General features: G+C 31.8%; 1 long non-coding RNA gene across 1 annotated transcript; it reads left to right on the forward strand.

Moving 5' to 3' along the window:
- The first annotated feature begins 700 nt into the window (after positions 1-700).
- Positions 701-5820, forward strand: LOC143078016 (uncharacterized). The gene is made up of 4 exons (XR_012978997.1): positions 701-728; positions 3226-3306; positions 4160-4320; positions 5758-5820. It is a non-coding gene; the product is annotated as an uncharacterized LOC143078016 (long non-coding RNA).
- Positions 5821-11227: the final 5407 nt, after the last annotated feature.

Below are 11227 nucleotides of genomic sequence, written 5' to 3' on the forward strand. Positions count from 1 at the left end.
AGAAATCCAAAGCTTATATAAAAGATGAAGAGCTATAATCCAAAAGGTCCAAAAAGTATAGTCAAATTCGTGAAAGGAATCAGAGCTTTGCATGAGGGAGATACATTCCTTAGTTTATAATAATTTCTAATATTTTGTAACAGCAAATTTAAATAACACAAAAAATCCGTATTTTCATGCAAGTACCGAAGTACTGGCTACTGGGCTGGTGATACCCTCGGGACTAATAGTCCACCAGCAGAGGCATTGACCCAGTGGTAGTAATAAAATCAAATTTGTATAAATTTATTGATGAGTAACCCGCCTTTTCATTTTATAGATCGTACATCGAAGCTAGAAATATAATAATTACACCACTGAATTCAGTACATTGAATTGTTTTGTTAGACATGAACACTTTTTATGATAAACATATATTTAGAAAGTTATTCAATGAAACATGCTGAACTTTCAATGATTTTCTCGATAACACCTGATTAACAGACTTTAGCCAACCCGATTAACAGACCCACCGCCGATATAGCCGCATACTCAATATAGATTAACCGACCAATCTCTCGGTTAGCTGAGTGTCGGCCCTGGCTTTGATACTAACTTTTTCAGATTCTGCAGTAAATGCATTTATGTTACTCTATATAATATATAGATAGTAAATTTTTATCTCAAATATGTATCTCGTGATTGCACAATATACGTCACTTGTGATTTGAACAGGGAGGCTTCTTTATGTAAGTTTTTTTACTGTGTGTTATTTTTCTTCATTTATACCAAATATCAATCAGTATAGATGATATTATAGGAAGGAAATATTGGTTTATTGTGTTACGTTCCATAACGTTAAAAAAAAAAAGTCAAACATGTCTAACAAGATATTGATTTTAAAAAAAATCATAAAACGAAATAAACTTTTCAAAAGTTAAAAATATACAAAGGACAAAATAAAGAAACTTTAATCCTTGATTAAGATGATAAACACCATTATTATATAGAATCTATACTTCAAGACCATCATAAAATTGAGAATGGCATCATGTATTATTTGTGAAACTGATACGGAATATTTATCAAAAAGGTCTTGATATCTTCCGATCAAAAATGTTGATTGCAGCGTTTCCGTTGTTTATAAACTTAATAGACAGGAATTTTCTCCTTTCCTCATGTAAAGGTTCAAATCTACTGATTTAAAAAGACGGAAAAGAGCTTCATCACATATTAAACTGAGCGGTCTGTATATTGAAGAAAATGTTTTATGGGTCTTTTGTCAAGTTCATAATCTCCCAAACATTTAAGAATATTCACAAGCAGTGAACAAAGAGTTGTTCTAATGTAATGTTACCATAGCTGGTGATGAAGATGTGAAAGAAGGTCATGAATATCCCAGATGGCGATCTGAATTTGGAAGACATTTTACATTAGACCGATGAAAATATCTATGTCCATGACAACGCTGGTGTCTTAAGTAGTATTGAATAATTTCAAATCTCAATTTCATTGAATAAGCTCATTTCATTTACATCACTGCAGGCTAGACTTGACAAATTTCCTATTTCTTTGGTGATAACATTGCAACCATGTTGCATTATAGTACCCAGTTACCTTTTCTAGAAATTTTTTCTATCTTTTCGGGAAGGAGTTCTCAGTATAGGGCTACTGGAGTGGTGATCAATGTTCTCGATGATGCTTACTTTCATAATGGTCAAGTCAATTAAAGTGGTTATCAAGAACCCTGAATTGCTGTTTATTATCAGACCGGTGCTGATTCGTCCTTTTACGCAAATGGTCTACCAACATTAAGAAGTCTACACAAAGTGCATCTAATTCCACAAACGGCATTGTCCGTAGATCAGTTTTACAGATGCTATGTTTTCCTTTTTTATGTTTACAAGAAGAAATAATAGAAGTCGATTCACTTGTAGCAGGTGTCTTTGAACAGTCAATAATATTATCGGAACATGTTTTTGTATTTTAAAAGTATCTGAATTTATTCAGTAGTAATTACCTCCTGGCTTAACATAAATCACATCAGGGGTATCGAACTCCGAGAAAAATTCAAAACGGACGTAGTCGATAGCAAAATCAGTGCTCAAACATTTCAAACGAATAGATAAGAACTGTCATATTCCTGACTTAGTACAGCCATTTTTTTGTATAGAAAATGGTGTATATAAATACAGTTGTAATAGCTAGGTAAACCTCTCACTTGCATGACATTCTATAATATTGAAAATAATGTGTGAAGAAAACAAACAGACATAATAGGTAAAAATGTCCAAAATTGGGGTACAGCAGTCAACGTTGTGTTAATATTTTACAATTATAATTTTTTATAGATTTACGGTTGGCAAAAGTATGAATTTTTTTTAAATACGTAGGATTTTCTTTATCTCATGCATAGATTACCTTAGTCGTATTTGGCACAACTTTTGTGAATTTTAGGTTATCAATGCTCCTCAACTTTGTTTGGCTTTCTTTACTAATTTGATCTGAGCGTCACTGATGTCTTGTGTAGACGGAAAACGCGTCTTGCGTAATGAATAATAAGCCCGATACCTTTGTTAACTATTAACATGTCAAAACGATCAATTGTATTGTTTTATTTGAGTATTTTTCTATCCTTATGTTCTGGCATTTTTTTGTACTGTATACCTGTCATATAATGTTGTCATTTTAGTGTTATATTTAACCTTGCGCGAAGTTTGGCTAGCAACAAAACCAGGTTCAACCACCATTTTTCTTTAAATGTCCTGTACCAAGTCAGGAAAATGGCAATTTTTATCTATAGTTCGTTTCCGAGTTTGTTGCCTTGTCGTTTGGGGTTTTATTTTGCACTATAGTGCATCTGTTGTTTCGTTGTTATCCTCTTATAATTGATGTGTTTCCCTCAGTTTTAGCTTGTAACCCGGATTTGTTTTCTCTCACTCGATTTATGACTTTAGAACAGCGGTATTCCACTGTTGCCTTTCTTTACAAACCAATATGTCCACAAAGGAGTATTGTTCCATTGATTGATAAAGTGTATGATTTTGGCAGTTTTTACGGACATTCTCTATTTCAATTTGATTTTGTGGGCGTATATGGTTGCTATACTTTTTTTCGTATGTTTATAGATATGAGAGCATACATTATTATCAATATGGTTATTATTATATCATAGATAAACACACAATAGATAGCAGGTTGTCTGCGGAGGCTATTATTGATACAAAATGTCGTTTTATTTTATAGATTGAGAAAAAGTAGATTAGACTCAATATGTGCTGTTAGTATATGTGGTGAAAGCATTAAGGAACGCGCAACATGTCGAAGGTATATTTATCATAGTATGATACCACATTAAAATAGATATAAGCCGATATACCTGTCTCTTATTTATTCGACATTAATTCACTGTCTTATACCCTACTAATTATAATACTTTAATGTTATCAAAAGGATAAATATTTTGACTTTGGTACATTGAATACATTTGGAAAAACAAATTGTTGAGAATTTTAAACGTCGTTGTTGCATTCACCCGTCAAGTTGTTCATGAAAGAAGGGCGAAAGATACCAGAGGGACATTCAAACTCAGAAATCGAAAACAAACTATCAACGCCATGGTTAATATTACACAAAACACAACAAACAAAAACTAAAGACTGAGCAACATGTAACGACATTCAAACACATTAGTAGAAAATAAACTGACAACGCTATGGCAAGATCAAATAGACAAACAACTGAAGACAAAACACAAAACACAACATAAAAAACTAAAGACTGAGAGAATCACAAACTCCACTCAAAACTTGGGATGATCGCAGGTGTTTCGGAAGGGTTAGAAGATCCATACGTCTTATAATAAAACTATTAGAAAATGATTAAATTACGTAAAATGTAGTCCTAATATCACCTTTTCATAATCTAATACGCATTGTGTTAATGTTAACGTTGACAAAAGTTTCAAGATTCGATAATATTTTTTTCCGGATTTACATTTTATATATATCATTGTACGCTATCTTACTTTTGATACTTTTCAATAAAAACGAAAACCTTATTCACATGAATAGAGATTTTACACGTAGTGTTAATCTTTGTGTTGTGTGGTCCAGTTTTATGAATGCAAAGAGATTTAAAATTTAAATGAGATTTTTTTTATTTCTTTTTCTCTGTTCAGATACTGAATGATTCGATACATGGTAATATTACGTTACATCCATTGTTGTTCAAAATAATTGACACCCCACAGTTCCAGAGACTGAGGAACATTAAGCAACTTGGTGGATGTTACTTTGTCTATCCTGGTGCCTCACATAACCGATTTGAGCATAGCATTGGGTGAGTATCTTGATAGATCTGTAGGTCTGTAGATAAACTAGCCGATAGTTCTAATCAAATAAATATATATATATATATCTGAATAGAAACGCCATAATTTAGATATTCCAAAGTCCTATTCCTGTCTATAATTTTAAGAACACCAGACACGCCTTTAAACTTTACAAGAGTTGTCATAACTGCTAAAATCGTATTCGATGTACACCTACATCAATAATAAAGCTAAAAAAAATATTTTTTAAAAGCATCGAGTGAAAACTGCCTAAGGCGCTCGAATCAAAACAGTTGGTAGGCTAAGTAAATCGGAAGTTCTAGGGCTTTTAAGCTCGAGAATTACGAGTACGACTATGCCAATCTATAATTTAGATTAGAAAATTTTAATATTTCATATAATTCAACCTGGCAGTTAATTTTTTCATTGGTGAGGAAGGAAAAATTCATGATTAGAAAAGGAAACAAATATACAAGGATCATTATGATTTCATTCATGCGTATCGTCTAATTAAATCGGGTCAGTGACGCTCAAATTAACACAGATTACAGGGTTAATAAAAAACAAAGTTGTCAAGCTGTAAATACTGAAATCTTGTGCCAAATTTGGTTAAGACAATCTATATCAGGAAAAAACCCTTACCCTTTCGACTATTTCAATATTTTATACACAGCAAATTTTCAAGTAAGGTACCCGATAAAAAGTGCTGTATACTGGGCTTTTGATTTCGTGGTTGTCAATAGGTCTGAAATTAGTCAGATATTTGCATGAATGGATTTTTCATAGTAATTAGATGTTATTTATGTCTGTTTACTGCATTTTTTAAAATAATCATGTAATATCATTTTTATAGCAGCACTATTCAGTTTACCCTTGAAAACAAAGCAAATGAGTAAGATTACACAAAATAATAATTAAAGATATATTGAAATTTATATAAACGGGTGTCACATGTGGATTAGGTACGTGGAGCAGGATCCAAATTATAACAACCATTTTCTAAATAAGAAAATGCAAGTACCAAATCAGGAATGTGACAGTTGTTATCCATTCGTTAGAAGTGTGGGGGATTTTGATTTTGCCATTTGAGTAGAGACTTTCCGTTTACGATTTTCCTAGGAGTTCGGTAATTTTGTTATTACTTTTTAAATTTTCTATAGAGTTTGGTAATTTCACAATATTACTTTTTACCCTTTGGGTGCACCTGATATCACCCGGTTGTAGCTTGGGTAAGTGGTGTTCAGCCATTAGTTTTCTGTTTTGTGTTTGTTTTAAACTTTCGAGTTTGAATGACCATTTGGTATTTTTTTCTATTTAAACATACCCGTCGTCATTCGGCGATATAACAACATAATAATAGTTTCACTGACGATCATATAGTGTTTAGTTGTTACTTATTCATTGTAGTTTCATAAATGACTTCATGCTATAAATTCCTTATGTAGAACATGTCACCTAGCTAGTAAATTAGCAAATCAGTTACAGTCAAAACTGCAAGAAGATGTCAAAATGACAAAAAAGGACAACCCAAAATATGTAGAGAGGTTGGAAAAAGCTGAAATGTCTGATAAGGATAAATTGTGTATAGAGATAGCTGCTTTGTGTCATGATTTAGGTATGTTTAAATATCGTGTATGATCTCATCTGAAGTTTTACTGCTATTATAAGTGAACGCATTTTTTAAAGGTTTGCTTCATCAATGCCAAGTTATGTGCATAGGGAGCGAATGCAATTATTGTTGAACTAATATAACAAATTTAAATAATTTGCTTGACAAATAGGCAATACAGGATGTAAAACGCCTTTAATTCAAATAATGAAAAAAAGTTGATTGAAATTTTTATAAAATGTATTTTGTGAAGATGGCTTCAGAACACAATTATTCTTCCCCTTGGCTACAATGCATTTTTTAGTTAAAGTCAAAGTAAATTAAAAAATTTGCACCGCCACAAACATGAAATAAATTTAACTGCTTATAGACCATTATTATTCTAATAAAATATGCTTGTCCCAGGACAATCCATCAGTGCTTTTTCTTTTGAGGGCCCTATAAGCATGCCAATGGTAGGATTTGAATCTTGAATAAATGACGAAGACTAATTTCTACCCTACTTTCATTTTGGCCAAATCACTACTTTCACTTTCAACAATAATTGTTTTCCACATGTTTTACTTATATCAATATATATGCAACTGATAGGATCACTTAAATAGTAAACATTTCAAAGAAAATAGTAGACAGATTACTTGGGAAGAAATACCCTATATAATAATTGGGAACTATATTCCTAGACCACGAACAAAGGGAATTAATTGTGATCTGAGGCCTATTAGACCTCAAAAAATTAAAGTATCCATATGAAACTTCACAGTTACTTAGCATTATATCTTCGTAGTATAAATGCCAAATTTTATTACATTCTGACAAATAACAAAAAAGTTTGGAATGTTTTTATATTAGTATATATGTCTGCGGAACATTCTATTTGCAAAGTTTTAAGAATTCAGTCAAACTTTTACACAGAAAACATTTTTTTGGTATTGTTTTCCCAAAATAAGCCTTTTATCCAGTTAACATAACTTGTATTTAGTTAAAATGAAACAACTGCTAAAGCAAACTGCCACTTATGTGCCATTATTTTTCATATCTATATCTCTATGTTTATTAAATCAGCATTGGTCAGTATGATAAAGGTACAGACATAAAAAGCATAATTGTGGATGAAAAGACACTGAAAAATTGATTTTTTCCCTTCATTCTATCCCACCTATTGGTTATTTACTTCTAAACAACTAAAAGTAATTTAGACTTGACACTTTTAAATTTTTTAAAACATTTATTTTTCATTATTTTTAAATGTCTTTGTATGTCATGTTATGTCCCAGGATCAACTCAGTTTTGTAAAAACCTTACTAAATTGTATTTATAAGGTACCCTCATTGATTTAATTAAGTAATGTGGTACATTCTCACAATTGTATTCCTTTAATTTTCATTAGAAATCAGGTCAACTGTAAAAAATGCCAATATCTGCATCATATGCCCAAATATGGTAAAAATGTCTTATTTTGATAGACTTTGTGTAATTTCTGTTTTCTTTCTTGAAAAGTAATCAGACAAAGATCATGTTGTTACCTGTTAAACCCTTTATTTACAATAATTGTGTTTTGTCCATACTCATCTCCTAGGCCTCAGAACACAATTATTCTTCCCCTTGGCTACAATGCATTTTTTAGTTAAAGTGAATTAAAAAATTTGCACCGCCACAAACATAAAATAAATTTAACTGCTTATAGACCATTATTATTCTAATAAAATATGCTTGTCCCAGGACAATGCATCAGTGCTTTTTCTTTTGAGGGCCCTATTAGCATGCCAATGGTAGGATTTGAATCTTGAATAAATGACGAAGGCTAATTTCTACCCTACTTTCATTTTGGCCAAATCACTACTTTCACTTTCAACAATAATTGTTTTCCACATGTTTTACTTATTTCAATATATATGCAACTGATAGGACCACTTAAATAGTAAACATTTCAAAGAAAATAGTAGACAGATTACTTGGGAAGAAATACCCTATATAATAATTGGGACTATATATTCCTAGACCACGAACAAAGGGAATTAATTGTGATCTGAGGCCAGATGTGTCTTTTTGGGTTCGGTTGGATATTGTGTTTTGTTTATCGTTTGTGGTTTGTATTCTGTATGTTCGGTAAATTTCACATATATCTTACTAGATAGTATAATTAGACAATATACGTATAGTGTTATGAAATATGAAATTTATTTGTATGAGGCTTAGAAACGGGGGAAATGCGAGGTTCTACCGAGCATTTCCCCTGTTTCGTGCCGAATACAAATAAATTTCATATTTCAAGACACTATACGTATATTGTTTTTATACTGAAATCGATAAAAAAATTAAAAAAAGAATAAAAAAAATATTTAACAAACATTGTTAAAAAATAAAGTGTTTGGAATTTCCCTCTTGGGGTACCATTTTAGGGTATTTCCCTATGAGCGTAGTCCAGGCGGTAAAACATTGACATTTTAAGGAATAAGAAAGTGAAAATGAACTCAATTAATAACATTTGATAAACATGGTATATAAATTACCAATTTGAAGACATAACAAGTTTAAATTCATAAAAGTTTGACCATTGTTACTACACGTTGTGATGGTTGTGACGTGACGTTGTTGATGAAATACGGTAGTTCCGGTAAGTAGGTGGGGCTAATAGGTTAGTTGGGGTCATTGACGTATAAAGCTAACGTTTATACGTATAGCTTTATCTGTATAGTAAAATAGCTGATTGCAGTATAAACGAGTTAATTTACATTTTCTATTGATAAACTATTGTGTTAGTCCGAACAACTATGATGTCATCCCAGCATTAATTAGAAGGCTTTCAAGACTGTCAATATCTTTATAATCAGCTAGAGTTTTGTAAAATAACTTGTAAATAGTATGGAATGCGTCACTGTTTGTTGTGTGCTTTGCTCTCGCGAATGGAAGATGTCCGTTGTTACTCTGCGGTTCACATGTTGTAATAAACTATTCTCAATGCTCTTCAACTTTGTACTTGTTTGGTTTTATAAATATTTTGATATGAGCGTCACTGATGAGTCTTATGTAGACGAAACGCGCGTCTGGCGTACAAAATTATAATCCTGGTACCTTTGATAACTACTAACATGACGTCCTTCAAACGCTTTGAGTACACACCCGTGGTAAAACATGATTATATTGTTTGAGCTGTTTCGATCGTACCCCCCACCTCACATGCTTGTTTATGAATGAGCAACCCGACGTCATAGAACGATGACATCAGAATATAAGCATTTTACGGGAAAATACACGCTTGTGAAACAAAGAAACGTAAACAAACGATGCTAAATTGTTTTATATAAGCCATTTTTGTATACATATAAGACATATATATATATAAAATAATCATTTAATTTCATCCTAAACCTATCTAAATTTGTTATTGTAAACAGTTGAAGCATGTTACTAATTCAGTTTGCTCCGTTCTTTTACGTCAATTTGATAGTGCGTTTATTTATGGGAACGGCAAATAATGCCTTCACCAAGAGCGCTTCGATCCAAAACAATTGCCGTATTTGTCCTATTAGAATCAACATTATTCATGGGGGCTTGAATATATCGTGATTTTACCACGGGTTGTCCCTTTATGCCGATGCTTAACCCCTCGCTATCGCTCAGGGTAAAGCATTTGTCATAAAGGGCCAACCCGTGGTAAAATCACGATATATTCAATCCCCTATGAATTATTTTTTAATTATATTATCGTATATCGGGGTTTTTTCGCGTGTATTTAATTTTCGCTTTGTTCGCGATATCTAACAAAACGCGAAAATATGACCAAGCGTAATTTTCCCTACATATTCCCAGATTTATCAAAATTTGAAAGTTTTTTATATTATACTGTTAATTATGGAATCTTTTGTGTTGTCCAACAGATAACAAGAATGAGCAAACTTAATTGAAATCTCTGTTTTCATGATAATTATATTAGCTTTAAATATACGTGTCACACCTTTTGAACACAGCAATCAGATGCTAATTAGTGACGAGCTATTGTATTGACAGGTATCATAGCCCAAACAATAGGCATTTAATGTGAAAATATAATAAAAATAAATCACTTTTTAAATGTTCTCCTAATTTTTAACTTTTGTTTGATTTACTCGTATATATTTGTGATCGATTACCTATCAATTTCATATTTTTAATTTTTTTAACATATGTCATATTGTTGATTTTTGCGTGCATTTTCCCATTCAGCGAAAAAACAATATACACAGTGTAAATCTTACATGTCCGTTTTGCCCTGAAACAGCGAAAAAAAACTAAAGTGCAACAATTACAAACGACAATGCAACATACATAGGCACGAACTATTAGATAATAACTGCCATATTCCCGACTTGGAACAGGACATTTTGAAAAAAAATGGAGGGTTGAACCAGGTTTTGTGGCTAGCTAGACCTCGTGCTTTATGGCAATGTTAAACATACCTCTTAAATGACAACATAACATCGACATGTCAACAACAGAAAAACAACGAATAACACGAATTAATAAAGAACAGTACACAAAAACAGCATTATTATATTACGAACTGTGTGTCTGTCACATACATGTATCAACGCCACAAAAAGAAACGTCACTGGTAAATTTCTAAAAAATAGATATAAATCAATATTAGATTTTTAATTATGTTATTTGATGTATTTTATAACAATTACAAAATATTAATATAGAATTGTGTTATTATTTGTGCAACTTACTGCACAATCTAACTATGTCGGCCTTTCTTCCAAATCAAACTGTGTAAAACAAATATATAAATCCTGTGCACACTGTTGCTTTAAATTAAAACCATACAAATGAACTTGGTGATTAATTATCTTTACTTTAACATATGAATAAAACATAAAAAATAGAATCATAACTACAAACGATAAGCCACAAAACAATATCCGATCAGAATTCGTAATTCAATATATGAACGCTGGATAAACAAATACCGATACACGTCTTATAGCAATGTGAATTCACACTCAGAACAATAGTCATATTAATAGGTGACGTTCGGTACTTAAGAGAGCAGACGACGTAAAAGGTAAACCACAATATAAGACGTTAAAAAAATGTTTGTTAAGATACATACACATCGTATCAAACAACGAATTCGTGATTTATCTAATAAACAAATTACTGAGTGTCATTTTTCATCTTTCCGCCTCATAACTTTGTTGGAGCAGTTTCTGGATAAGGAGTACACTGATGTATAATGAAGCCCGTATAGTGTGAAAATGCCCGGGTATACCGTATCAACTGAGATATGTAAACACCATACGATTGGGCAGAGGTCTGTTTCT

Source organism: Mytilus galloprovincialis, chromosome 6 (assembly GCF_965363235.1).
Source record: "Mytilus galloprovincialis chromosome 6, xbMytGall1.hap1.1, whole genome shotgun sequence".
NCBI classification, from domain to species: Eukaryota; Metazoa; Mollusca; class Bivalvia; order Mytilida; family Mytilidae; genus Mytilus; species Mytilus galloprovincialis.